The sequence below is a fragment of the Streptopelia decaocto genome, assembly GCF_964273445.1.
Source record: "Streptopelia decaocto genome assembly, chromosome: 12".
In the NCBI taxonomy this organism is placed as follows: domain Eukaryota; kingdom Metazoa; phylum Chordata; class Aves; order Columbiformes; family Columbidae; genus Streptopelia; species Streptopelia decaocto.
This window is the reverse complement of record NC_138667.1, coordinates 5552933-5566886: the sequence shown is the minus strand read 5'-3', so window position 1 is coordinate 5566886 and position 13954 is coordinate 5552933. Positions and strand designations below refer to the sequence as shown.

Genomic DNA, 13954 nt, shown 5'->3' with positions numbered 1-13954 from the left:
GCGCTGTTCAAAAGCACTTGTCGTTTGCAGGCTTTTTAGATGGGCAGGAAAAAAAACTTCACTAGGCCTTAAAACTGTGCGATATTGAGATGGAAGAAAGAAACTTCTTGTTAGTTGATCAGATTTCTTTTCTGCTTCATTTAATTTTAACTGGTGCTGTTCTAGTGGTACTGAGGTTCAGTGGCACAGTAGCAACTCGGTGAGTCACGAAGTGAAAGACCTCAACCTTGATAAACTTTTTGTAAAACTCCATTTTCTATTCTGCCCATGATTAACTTCATAGTGTAGTAGTAAGAACTCGAACTGACAGAAGCAATTCCTCTGATTTGTGTATCCGTACTTCTGTTGTAGTTGTTTCAGGGTTCATCAGTGATCATTGCTCTTCCTCAGAAAAATCCCAAGTCCTTAACCTGGAGACAGGGAAGGAGATGTAAAAGAGGATAACATCTTCAGCTTAGGTTTTGGGGTTTTTGACTGTATGCCCTGCTTACTGATTTTACAGACCTCCGGTAAACCAAAACCTTGCACTTAATTGGAATTTTAAGGGAAGCAAGGGGTGAGTACACAGAGAAGAGGGAAGAGCAGCAAGTGAGTATGTGATGGACAAGACCTGTCCTGGCAAACAGCAATCACTAGCTACTGAATTTATTGCAAACTCTTTCAGTTTTCTACCTTGAGCCTTAGCTCCAGAATAAAACATGGAAGGAAAGTATTCATTGCCATCTGGTAAAACCAAAACATTTGCATATGGTGGCATAACAACCAATTTATTAAGGTAGAAAAAAACATTTGCACTGATCCCATCTCCAACACATGAAACTCAAAGGTAAAATGAACCGTGTTGCTACAGAAGCCTTTGCACCACATCCTGAGTAGTTGAGTGCCGGCTGCCTTGGTGATGCTTTGCAGACTCAGGGACCAGCTAGACTTAAGGGCTGGGATGCTGAGGGTGTTTCAGTGCAGACAGAAGCAGGATTAGATGAACAATAAACCTTGCTTCCCTGATTTTTTTGCTGGATCCTTCGGAAAAACTGCACTGGCTTATCTTAACCCTCCCAAGGGCAGGAGGGAAGGGTGGCCTTGGAAGTGTCCTTCCGTGCCAGCCATGCCCCGGTCGGGTCAGGTCCTGGCGGGTGTAATGTGGAGTGTGTGTGCTGTACATGGTGGCTGCTGCAGCCTGTTTGCTCCCAGGCCATCCGCTTCTCCCAGCCCCTGGCCATCTCCTTGGAGAGAGAGGACACTTGGCTGCTGGCCCCAGCTTCTTATGGTAGGGAGAGGGATGCGGGGGAAAGGAGGAGGAGAAAATAAAAAAAGAGGAAGAGAGAAAAAATGTGGGGGGAGAACGGGGGAGGCGGTGGGAAACGGGGGCCAAGAAAAAGGGGAGGGAATGGCAAAAAGAGGAGAAATGCGGAAACGGGAGAAAAGTGGGGCGAAAAGGGTGGAAAATGGTAGAAGTGGGGCGGGGAAAAAAATAAGAAATAAAAGCGGGGAAAAAGGGAGGAGGAGAAGAGGGGGGAAAAAAAGCCGTTTGAGGAGCGCAGGGGCGCTCCCGCCGTGTGCGGCCGCTGCCGCTGGCTGCGCGGCCGGTGCCGGCGGAGGCGCGGGCGGGGCGGGGCGGGAGCAGCCGGGTCCGGGCCCGCCCCCGCCCCGCTGCTCCCCCCGCCGGGGCCGGGGCGCCGCGGCCGCGTGTCGGGGGCGGCGCGGCTCTGCGCCGCGGCGTGAGGCAGCGCCGCGCCCCCGCTGCCGGAGGAGCCGCTCCGCCGCCGGCCCCGCGCTCCCGCCCCCGGCCGCGGCGGCCCCGGCGGCATGATCTCCTGAGGAGGGGCCGAGCCTGCCCGCGCCCCTCGCCCGCCCCGCCGGCCAGGTGAGTGCCACGCCGAGCCGATGCACCGTGGAGATGCCCGGGCGGCTCTGCCCTGCCCAGTCCCGCTCTCGGACTTGGCGGAGTTTCGGGGTCTGCCCCGGAGCTGCCCTTCGTGGGAAACCGCCACCTTTCGGGTACCTCCTCCGGCCGCCCCGGGTACGGGTCGTCATGCCCCCGGGCATCCCTTTCTCGCAGCGCGGTGACTCCGTATTTGCATTCCCGGTGGGAAAAGCGGCTCTTTGCAGCGGGAGGATGCAGCCGGGCCCTCCGGAAGGCTCGGCCGAGCTTTGCCCGGGGGGATGTACTGTGTCGGGGGGTGGATAGCGAGGCTCCCGTGGCCGTGAGGAAGGGACTTTGGGAAGTGACCCGCCGGGGCTCGGGCTCCGCGCGGCCGCCGCGCAGGTGCTGCCACTGCCGGGGATGCGCGGCAGGAGGGAGCTGGTGGGCTGAATGTTAAAAACGTGCGGGTGCTGCGGGGAGTGGAATTCAGCAGCACCTCGGGAGCGACAGGTGAAAACAGGCAGAAATCTGGCTGAATCGGGGATCAGCTGTGGGAGCGCCCGGCTGGGTTATCCGGGAGGGTACCGGGGGCTGCGGCCGGTGGGGGCGACCAACAGGTGTGGCGGTCACAGCTGCTGCCGGTGCCCGGGGAGGCGGCCCCGACCCCGGTCGCTCTCGCTGAGCCGGTGCCGTCCGTGGGCAGGTCCTGGGCAGCAGCGCTGGATCCCCCGACCTGAGCCCCCGCTCCGGAGCGCGGCTTGCGCGTCGCGGTGGGAGCGCTTCGGGGTGCAAACTTCTGGCTATGAGGTACTGCTTATATGAGAGCCTAGAGCTCAAGTGTTTCCTGCATTGATTATTATGTTTTTCCTGGTGGGAAAATGTATCCACTAACAAAAACTTTCTAAGGAAACTAATGGATTTTCAATGAGAATCTCCTTTCCCTAAGTGTTACAGAATTTCGCAGGCTTGTTGGTTGTATTGACAATGCACTTAATTTTCTGGTGGTCTTTTTAGGGAGCAGCTAATACTGCAGAAGATGCATTTTGGTCTGTAGCATTAAGAGTGCTCGTTGAAGTGTCTTTGCTTTAGCGCTTGTGAATTTCAGGTACAATACGTAAAAGAAAAAAAAAGAAAGGCAGAAATATACATCAGGCTCTGAAAGGGTATAAAGCCCATGGATCCAAATACTTTCTGTTAAGTCAACTTTTAAAACAGCTTCTCCCTAGACAGCAATTCACATTTTTCAAGGGGAGAAAGGATGGGTGAAATTGAATTGTCCAAATTAAGTCAAAATGAATTGCTTAATATTCAGAGAGGTTGATAAATGAACCATTAAATCAACACTTGCATAGTGTCTCATTGAAAAGAAAAATGAACAACTCTCAGTTGTGGCTGAGCAGAATAGGTCAGACAGTGACGTTACCACATTAGTGTGTTGAACTGAGTCCTCCTCCCGCTAACAGATACATTTGCTCTGTGACATTACACAGGCATGGGAATGAGCTCTTGTGCCCTGTGCTATGAGGAGCAGCATCTGCTATAAATGACCATAATTGTCCCAGCTTCATTTTAAAGGAGAGAAATTTTGGTTATGTTTTATTTGGCATAAATTAACATAATTCCATTGACTTAGGTTGATGTATGTAGGCTGAGAATCCACTTCTGTCACTTCTGTATTTCCAACTACCTTTTTTTTTTTTTTTTTCTCCTGAGGAAGAGCTGAATTTTGAATGCCAATTTGAGGAAAAAAACATAGTGATAAATAGAAAAGAGTCATCATTTTGAAACAAGCTAGACAAGATTCTCTATAGTAAAAGCTCTTTTTGAGAGCATCACCTCTCAGTAATACAGTTCATGAGCTTTCCTTTTAAACCCTTTGATTAGCATACGTACAGCTGTTACGATATTCTGTTTGCCACTGAAAAATTACCGTTTTCTTTCCCCCTTGAAGTCCTTGTAATTCTTGTGTTGAAGTGCACTGAGGATGTTGACTCTGTCCTTATTGTGCCTCTGGAAACTTCTAACGCTTTGTTTGAAGAATCATGAATCGTATACCCCTGAGGCTTTTCATTTGCACCTCTTTGCTTTTGCAGGTAACACAGAGGAGCTGATTTTGCTTAAAGCTTTTAAAACTTAGGAAGTGGCAGATCTTTTGTTTTTCTGGATTCAAACGGTGTATTTCAAGGAGGAAATTATGGGGAGACTTTATTTTTTTTTAAATGCCCAGAGAAGCAAGTTTTCCAGACTCCAGCTGAAGGTGGGATTGTAAATTGCCTCATGATTGAGAAAGCTCCTTGCCTACATTTCATTTGGCCAGGAGATAGTCCGTATGCAAACCTTCAGACAGGCAGGGCCATTTATTCAGGTGTTCATAATTATATAGAAGTGTGTTATATAATGTGGTCTGTTGCTTTTTATTTAAGGTGACGTGTATGGACACAATACGTGCACACACGGATCCTTGAGGCGATGGGTTATTCGGTGGGTGCAATAGAAGTTGCCTGAATGCAACTTTATATCATCTGTGGTGAAGTAGATGGACAAGTAGATGTGTTTCCCTCATGGGAGTGGAGGTTTTGCATCTGGAAATGCCTTTAGATAGTGTCCGATGATGATGTGCGTTTTTCAAATGTTATGCTGTTCTTAAGGGCCAGGGCAGCTGCAGTTATTTTTGTGCAATGTCTGGTTAGACCAGTCTTCATTTGCTTCTAATCATCCTCAAGAATAAAAGTAAAAAGTTATTTCTGAAAGCCTACTGTGCCTCGTAAGGTTATCCCGCTGCTTCTGTTTCCTTGCTAGCTATTTCTCTTTGAAATCGTAATGCATTTCTTTAGTTCTTTTGATAAAGACTTGAACTCCAGCTTGCTGGGAAATGGTCACTCTATGCTGAGAAAGTGCTGGCATCTTATTGACTTATTTTGGGAATACTGGAGAAAAATATGAAAGATTCACTTGCATTGATTAAAACCTCCAGGGCAAGCTTCTAAAGCTGCAGTTCTCTAGGTGAAAAATTAACTTTCTCTGTTGTCTACTTCTGCTTTTATTTCATTTGTGAGAATCCCAGGCTCTGTTATCAGTTTACATCGAGTCCCTTGGGTGAGCTTGAAGTGGAAAGTATCTCAGGCTGAAAGCTCACAGGTACTATCACCCTCAGAGTCCATTTGTCTCTGGCCACCAGCAGATACACTTTGATACCATCGGTCCCCAAAACCCTAACGGAGGCAGGGTCTAACCTGCTCTAACCCATGGTTCCTCACCAGGAAATGTTTCCTGAGTGATTGTCAGAAAAATAATTAACAGCTACCTCAGTGCTTTTCCAGAGGTAGCACTTTAGGTATAGCTTAATGACAAACTTTGATTTACGAGGTCACCAAAAACGTTTGAATTTTGTGTCTGGAGTGAAAGCAGAGGAACTTTGTGCGTTTCATCCGCAGCTCTCCAGCACAACATGCAGCTAACAGCTTGTCTCTCATTGATTTTTAATAAGAGATTTTTACGGAATGTGCCTGGAATAGTTTGAAAACATATTGTTAACTTTTTTTGAGGGGCAGTAGGTTACTAAACACAGTGAAGAACTTTGCAATGTCTTTTTAAATAACCTTGTAAAATCTTAGGGAGTGTAAAAAGTAGTTAATACCTGCTTCCCCCCCCCGCCCCAGGTTTCTCTCTATGGGAAAGCTAGCATTCATTTATTTTTGGGACTAAATATTGAAAAGAAATAAAGGAATGCTTTTCTTAGGCCACTGATCAAAGGCTGGTATGACTCTGGGCATTTTCCCTGTGAATTCTCTGCTTTCTTTCCCTCTACCTCAAACAGATGCGCTCAGTAACAGCTCACCTGGACGTGGCTTGTGTCTGACTCATTTTTAAATGGTTCAAAAGGATTCCATTGACATTACCAGGACTGGGTCATGCTTGAAATCTTGCTGTTCTGGTGTCAAGACCCTTCTTTTTTCCTTCCCCTCCCTCCCTTAATTTCTTAATTTCTGGCATCTTTTTAGTTGCTGTTCTGTCGAACGTGAGTACAGCTAGGAAAAATGGATGTGTGTGGTGTGGTTGGTTGGTTTGGTTGTTCCCCTCCTCCACCCCCTTTTGAAAAACAGGGAATCTTGCTTTCCACTACAAATGGAGCACTAGGGTGATGACCTGCTCCACTACTTAGCAAGGGAGGATGCTGGTTCCTCAAGGAGGTGAAAACTTCTTAAAATCTCAGCATTGACATTCAGTTGAGCCATAGAATCTGATATGAACGCTGGGTTTTTATTAGTTTTATTTTCTAAGTTAATGATAGTTTTAAGAATCTTGTGCTGCACAGTAAGCTCACTGAATCTAGTGTATTGCAAAATGGTAAGTTGGGTTGCTTTTTAGAATACTTGATCAGAGGATGAGAAGCCCGAACTTCTGTACTGCGGCACTTACCTGTGGTGTTTCAGTCGTGCCTTCTTCAGGCAATGTGGTGACATTTCAAGAGGACTTTGAGGTGGGAGGTGTCTACCTGTGTTTTGTGTGCCTTAGGGCTTCCTTGCTTTTCTTTGATGTGGACCTGCCAGGACCATCAGCCAGGCTCTGACACTGTGTAATGTGAGTTCTCCTAATGGAATGAAAACACAGAAATATTAATCTTTGATGCAGAATATTCCTATGTTGCCACTCTTTGTCCAAAGGGAATGGTAGAATTTGTCAGGACGGGTGTTGGAGAATGACTGTGAATGCAGAAGAGCGGTGCTGGGACCATGTCCAGGGAGGTGTTGTCCACTGGAGCCAATGTCTGGTAGGATCACCTTGGCAACTGAAATGTTGATATAGTGTTATACATCCACCTTCCATACAAGGTATAGTTCCTTGTATGGAAGACATGTGAGCAATAAGACAGGCTCATTTCTTCTTTGGAAATGTGGCAGCCAGGGCCAACCATTTAGTGAAAATCTTTCCTGCTGTCTCTGGAGGTTTGCCTGGTCTGTAGCTGTCGTTGGCCACCAGCTGATGTATTGGTTTCGACATGTGAGCTGGTACTTGCACCGTGGGAGCTTGTGGCAGCCCAGTTACTGCTCTGCAAACCTGTGCTCAGTCCAGTTAAGCTGTGGTGGGATGGCAGCTCCAGCCTGGCTTGGTGAGCATTTCTGCGGGTGAGGTGGGAGCGTGGGGCTGAGCAGGTCTTTACAGCTGCTTTTCCTTTTTTCTGGTGTTAGCCAGAGAATTAAAGTTTGTTCCCTTGCAATACTGACAGGACTCAAGGACCTCTGGCTGCAAGGCAGTTTCGTTATTCTCTGTAGTGCTTGGATTGCTCAGCAGAGGGAGAACAGACCGTATCACACAAGGACCCAGAAATGCCAGCAGCCAGAGCCACATCCCTCTGACTGACAGTGGGGAAAGTAGTCCCAAAGCCTCCCTCCCTGCTTGAATATTGTGTTTTCTTGTTTTAAAGCTCAGAGCTAAGCTGTTATCAAAAGTAGCTGCCTCAATCTGTAGGTTAACGGACTATTTCAGATGGTGGAGTAGGTGGCTGTGATATAAAAGATGTGTCTAAATCCAAGAAGTGCTTTCTAAATATTCAGGGGCTTTCCTAAATATTTAGGAAGAAATGCCGGAGTTGGCTTTTAAGTGACTGAAGCTTTATACCGCATCCAGAGAAAAACAAAACAAAGAAAACAAAACCAAAACTAAACCCTTTGCATTACTTGAAATTCAAGCAGTAAGTAATCCACATGACTCATCTCCAGGCCAGTTCTTTAACTGTTGTAAATCAGTGTAGCTCCATTGACTTCCCCGGCACTGTGTTATTTGTGCCAATAGCTGGGGAGCTGGTTTGCTATTTTTTGGAGGGGGGAAGTTTGAGCAAAAGGTTATCGCTGAGGTTTTTTATTTTCATTTGATAATTTTTGAGGATGGGAAAGTTCCTTGGTTAAAGAGTAAAGTCTGTGTTCAGGCAAATAGACAGCACGGTTCAGTAGAGATTTGCTCCCCTGTAGCATGCTGTGTGGAAAATATCAGTTTAATGTGATAAGAAAACAGATATTAAAACACTGCCAGTTAAAAGCAAGATGATAAGCACAAAGGGGGAAAAAATGATGGGCAGCTCCTGTGATTGGGTTGAACAAGGCAGCGTTTTGGAGACCCAGCTCATTCCCCAGCTGCCACTGTCCCAGAGCATGATGTAGTCGGCTTCAGGGCTGTGCTCTTCAGAGCAGGGAGTGTTTGTGCTCTTACACTTAAATCAATTAGGTGCCATTTATTGAGGCTTTTAGCAGGTGGAGCAGATTAAGCTACTTGCCCCGGTAGGGCGAGGAGTTTATGTGGAGTTGGGCTCCAAACGTGCTCCTCTGCTTGGTCAAAGGGCATGACCTGACTGTGCACTCGGGATTTTCTAAATAAATGGAAGTGTTCTTTTAAAGCATTAACCGAGAGTCTGCAGAGGATGACGATAAGGGTCTTAACCCTCTTTTAGACAGGGAAACGTGCCCAACTGACAAATGTGGAATGTGCTGCTCAGAAAGCAAAAAGCATTGTTTGAAGGTTCCTGTGAGCCAGGGATGAACATCAGCCTCCCAGGGAAGGCTCTCCCACCTTCTGTGTGCGTTTGTAAAAGCAAATACAAACCAGAGCCAGCCCTGAGTTTGCTTTCAAATTCTTACCTGCCCTGCAAACCGGTTACAAAGGGTCTGCATTTCCATTCGTGTTAGAGATCAGTCTCCATCCTTGCTTCCAGCCCTGCTCTGCCAGGTCCTTCCCGGCGCATAAACCACCTGTATCGCCCTCACGTATCAGCTGTGCTCTGCTGGGAGCAGGCGGTGGGGGCGATCATATCGAGCTGATGCTATTAACAGCAGTAGAAACACCTCTCTCCTGAGGAGAGTTCATCTCTGCTGGATAATGAGCTCAGTTTCACTCAGGACTGACTTGCTGCAGTATGGATCACAGCAAAGCACAAATGAGGATGCAGAACTGGGCACTTCCTACAGCCTCTCCTATACATGGCAAATAGCTAATTAAATGAGAGCTTGTTTGAGCTATTGGACTGCTGCTAGCCTGACTTCTTATAGGCGAATCTTGTGCAGTTTGTCTTGCTCCAGTAACTTTTTGAAGTCTTTCAAAACCGTGCGTTGCAGCAATCCTCGGCTTTTATTCTGACTTTTAGACTGTCACAAGTGTGAGGTCTAAAGAGCGGAGTTTGGGAGTGAAGCTGGAGCTATATGGGGGGTGTCCATGTGTATGTACAAGATGCACAGCCATGATCTGGGGTATGAGAGCCTTTCTGTGACTTAAAAGACAACCTGTAAATTTCTCTGTTTTTATATATATTTGAATTGTGAAATTGTTTATGCAGAAAGCCTAAACTTTTTTTTTTTTTAGTGTCAGCATGGGCAGCCTTGCTCCTTTTGCAACTTATTTTATGGATATAAATGGATTTTCTACCTTATGCTATCTGTCTGAAGGAGGATAAAATTCACTGTTGTTACTGTCACGCTCAGGTAAAACATTAACCCTGAATTTTAGCAGTTTTACGTTATCAACTTTACAGATAATTCTAACTTTCAAATTTAATCTTCTAGTATATGTGACTTCTTAAAGAAGTGAATCCAAAATAAGCTTCAGAGCAAGAATTATACCTTATTTAGCCGGGCTACTTCTGATTTTATTTCAGTAAGACCTAAGAAGAATCATAGCCCTTACAGAGTGTCGTTCAGTTTTCTGCTTATATGTTTGTCCTGAATAGCTGAATTATTTTGCAGTTTTGTTCATGGAGCTTGGATTAGCATTTTGTAGAAAATCAGTAGCTGTATTACTGTTTTAGTATAGGCACTGGGAAATCCACTTTTTTTCTGTTCCTGCTTAACAGTGTGTGTGTTACAAAAGGCTTGCCTTGCGTGTACTGAAGCATGATTAATTTTTGGGGGGGTAATGATGAAACTGTAGCGCTTTGAAAGGTTGATGATTTTCCGCTTTGCCAGAAATGGATACTTAAAAGGAGATATTAGATCTGAATGAGATATTCAAGAGCACGTTACAGGTTTGAGTTAGCTAATGGGGAAGAGGCCAATCCTACTGCAACTGGTGTCAATGAAAATACTGTGAACGGAGCCAGGCATGCAGTAATTAATTACGAACAGATGATGAGTTTTGAAGGTGTGAATATAAGACTCGATGTATTGGTTGAATTGTCTGAAAAACAAGTCTGTTAGATATTATTTGATCCTGTTCTCTTTGTTCCCCTTCTTTCTGTCAGACTTGAGCAGTAGAGCTCTGGCTGCTGAGCAACAGGCACTTGTGAATTCCTCTGGCCAAGCTGGTATCTCTTGGAGAGTTGTGGCATGGACCCTTAAGATGCAGGCTGAGGTTTTACACTGTTATATGCTTTAATTTCACACTCTGAAAATAATTTTGAAGGTGGATATTTTATTTACTGGTTTAGACAAAAAGCACCAACACACTATTTCCTTAGTGTTACAGTAACGATGTTTTCTGGCGACAGGTGTTTCCTGAAAGAGATTTGTGAAGTCAGAGGTGAATAATTTTAATATCATATTTAACAATCTTAGCACTGGCTTCTCCCTCTTTCTTTCAGGGCTGATCTTGTTGCTCACAGTAGCCTAGTTAGGTAGCTTCTAATAATGTCTTGTACTTTGGTAGTTTTGGTGCTCTGAAGAGCCAAATGCCTCTGTCTGTGCAGGCTCAGGAGTTCATAGCTTGTTCTTGGTCTCCCCCCAGGCTCTTCAGCCAGTTCGGACCTGTGTTTTTCGGCTACAACAGCATAAATTATCTAATGGGCTCAGGGTATTCTAACCCAACATGTATATAGCATGTGATACTTGAGATGTCTGCTCAGTTCTGTATTTAGTACTTCCTATGTATACTCTTCGTATACAGAAGTTGCTTTTTCTCACAGCCTATAGAGGGAGGAAAAAAAATAGACGGTGCAGCTTTTCAAATGAAAGTAGAAAACACAGTGTCAGGCTTAATTTTTGCCCTGTCCTTTTGGGATGAGAGATGGTGTAGGTGAATCTGGTGGGTTTTTTCTTTTCGAACTTATGAGACAACTTGACTCTACTCCATAATTTCAAGCTTCATATGATATTTCCCATTTGTTACCCTAATAAGACCAAAGGTAAGATTTTATGGTACATTGTGAGCCAAATGTTTAACTACTTATTAAGTTTAATATCTTTGCTTCCAGGGCAGATGGAAATGAGAAGTGTCTCTTACAAATCTCAGCCCAATTAATAAGAATTATCTAAACATGCTCTGGCTTATTTTACTAACACTTCACAAAAAAGTCCTTGCTGTGTCCTCTACCTGACAAGAAAGTAAGAACAACTTGAGTTGTTGGATGAGAGGCTCACATAGCCCAGATCCTGTCTGTGATATGTATCAGTCCTGGGTGATTTGACTCTTCTTCAAGTTGTAGAGACCCAGTGTTTTTCTACTTCTGATGCATTCTTAACATACAAGGCTTTTCACTGCTAACAAATAATTTAGCTCTTCTGATCCATCACATTTGCATGTCTTCTTTTAAAAAGGGGATGACCAGAAATATATACATTTTAAACACATAAATACATATTTAGTTTATTTTGTTCTGTAATGGTATTTTGTATTTTGGTATTGATATCTTTCTTGAAAAGTTCTGAAATGATTTGCTTTTTTTTTTGGGTGCTGCTGAGCTGATGTTTCCAGAAAACTGCCTGTAATGACATCTCTTCTGCATTACAACAGTGAATTCAGAGCCTGTCAGTCTATGTGGACAGTCATACTTCTTTTTTTTGGTGCAATATTTTGCCTTTATTAACATTTAATTCACTCTGTCATTTTACTGTCCCATCACAGTGTCTTGAGACTCTTCTGCAGCTTTCATGTCACTTATAATTTTGCCTACTCTTAATCATTCTGTTTTGCCAATGAAGTTTGGCACTTCATTACCTCCCTCTTCCCTTCTCAGACCATTAATGAGTATATGGACTAGTACAGGTCTCAGCAGAGATGCTGAGGTGATGTGTTAACAGCCTCTCATCACCTCCCATCATTGTAACAAATGATTCTTCACTCTTTCTTTGTTTCCCTCGTGGTTGGGGGGCGGGGGTGGGGTGGTGTGGTTTGTTTGTCTTTTGTTTTTTTGTCAGTTATTGATCCTTCAGATGCCCTTTCCTTCTATCCCACCATAGCCTGCCTTTTGGTAAGGCTCTTTTAAAGATTCTTTGAGACCCTTTTGCTGAAGGGTTTGGGAAGAGCATCAGCTGTGTGCGTACCCCTGCATACCATGTCACCTTTGCCTGTGCTTGTTAACTCCTTCAGGGAAGTCGCACAGATTTCTTGTGCAAAATATCTGACTCTTCCCAGGTATATAACAAACCCAGTGATTCTATTCTTTATTACATTTTCTATCATTCTTTTCTTGTATTTCAGTTAAACTCAGTGGTTTGTGTCTTTGAACGTTTATCTTTTTTATGAAATGCTCAACTGTGGAAAGCCTGTGAAGGAAGTAGGATATGTTTTATATAATATTTTGTGGATATTATAGGGGTTTTTTATCCCGCTCTGAACTGCAATGTTACAGCTTTGTTCAGAGTTGTGGGGTCAGAATCAGAAATCATAAAAATGATACATCTGCATCACTGATACATCACCATGGTGTTGTCGTATCACAGTGCATGACACTGCTGAATTTCACCATGAACATTTTTGAAGTGGTGCCCTGAGGTTTATGAGAGAGACTTTATCAATGGTAATAAGCTTTAATGTATTTATTGTGAGGCATAAATTGAACACTAGAATTAATGTTGGCTGAAACCAAATGTTGTATTACAGTTCTAAGCCATTCCTGTATATTCAAGTATCAAGACATAGGACTATCTGCATGCCCAGCAAAGGAACTATGATGAATGGTGCACATTTCATGAACTGAAGAATTTGGGGAAAGACTTGGATTTTACTCTCTACATCTTTCTTCATTTCTCTACAAAACCCTAACAGAAGTACTGCAGGCTTCTGATGCCAGCATTTGTCACTAGCCTTGTATTGTAACTCTGTTTTATGGAAAATTTAGTGTTAGAAGCTTATCTGTGTTTTCAGCAGCACAATCTGAAATATGTATATGAAGTCTTGTAATGGAAAGCAGTGGGAGAGAACTACAGATCTCATAAATACCCACCTCAGAAGGGCAGGCTGGTGTTCTCAAATCCTTCCTTTTGTTTTGTGCCTTTGGTCTCTCCTGAAGCACCAGGTCATGATGGGTCCCTATTCCTTGTGACCTTACGTGCCAAGGCTAATTGGGCTACCAAACCTCTTTGCTGTAGCAGCAGAAAGCATTTACTTGCTAAATTATCATCTTGTTCACCAAAAGGTGGGGAAAGTCTTGTCCAGAGGTTACAGGACCATCAGGTGTAAATCAGCATGGTCTCCGACTTTTGCCTCATCAAGAATTTTTGCTCTGGTCCACGATGGTGACCTTGCATTAAAAAGGGGCATTTGTTGTAGAAGTACATTCTGTCCTCTTAATGATGAGACCTCGGCTACCTGTTTTGGCAGTAAGCAGATTTTTAAGAGACTCATGTCACAGCTTCAAAATCTTGTGATGAATTTGAAACATCCAGCCAGTGGATGACTTCCACATAAAATCAGATGATAATTCCACTTAATGTTGTTGTTCTTCCATCCCTTATTTCTGGGATCTGCTGTGCCTCAAATTACACCCCTGCAGTTAGAAGTGAAACAGCTTTTTGCCTTTCATGGAGTGGCTGTGATCTGAGCTGTGACCCACCTTGGGGTGGCGGCAGCTGAAAGAAATCACATTTCCACAATTCCAGTTATTTGACCCCAAGAGGCAGAACCCTGAATGTGACAGTAACTTCACATGTTCTTTGACACTGCTGTTGGTGGCAGGACTAGGGTTTCCAAATACAAACCTGCCTGCGTTGCCATCCTTGTGCTGTCAGCCTGAAGCCACGTGAGATGTCTCTGATCACTTCTTGCTGTGCCAGGTCACTGCTGGTGCAGCCTGGTGGCATTGCTAATCATGTCTTACAGCAACTGAAATTCAAACCTAGGCTTTCTCCAAATGGAGATGCTCCATGGAGCATCTTTCCAATTGCAAATGCG

General features: G+C 44.5%; 1 protein-coding gene across 3 annotated transcripts in view; it reads left to right on the top strand.

Moving 5' to 3' along the window:
• Nucleotides 1–1688: 1688 nt before the first annotated feature.
• SGCD (sarcoglycan delta) overlaps nucleotides 1689–13954 on the top strand; it is a 326557-nt gene continuing 314291 nt past the window's right edge. For all 3 annotated transcript variants that reach the window (XM_082063327.1, XM_082063328.1, XM_082063323.1), the window contains exon 1: nucleotides 1689–1864. The gene's annotated coding sequence lies outside the window, so the exon portion shown is untranslated. The remainder of the gene's footprint in view (nucleotides 1865–13954) is intronic.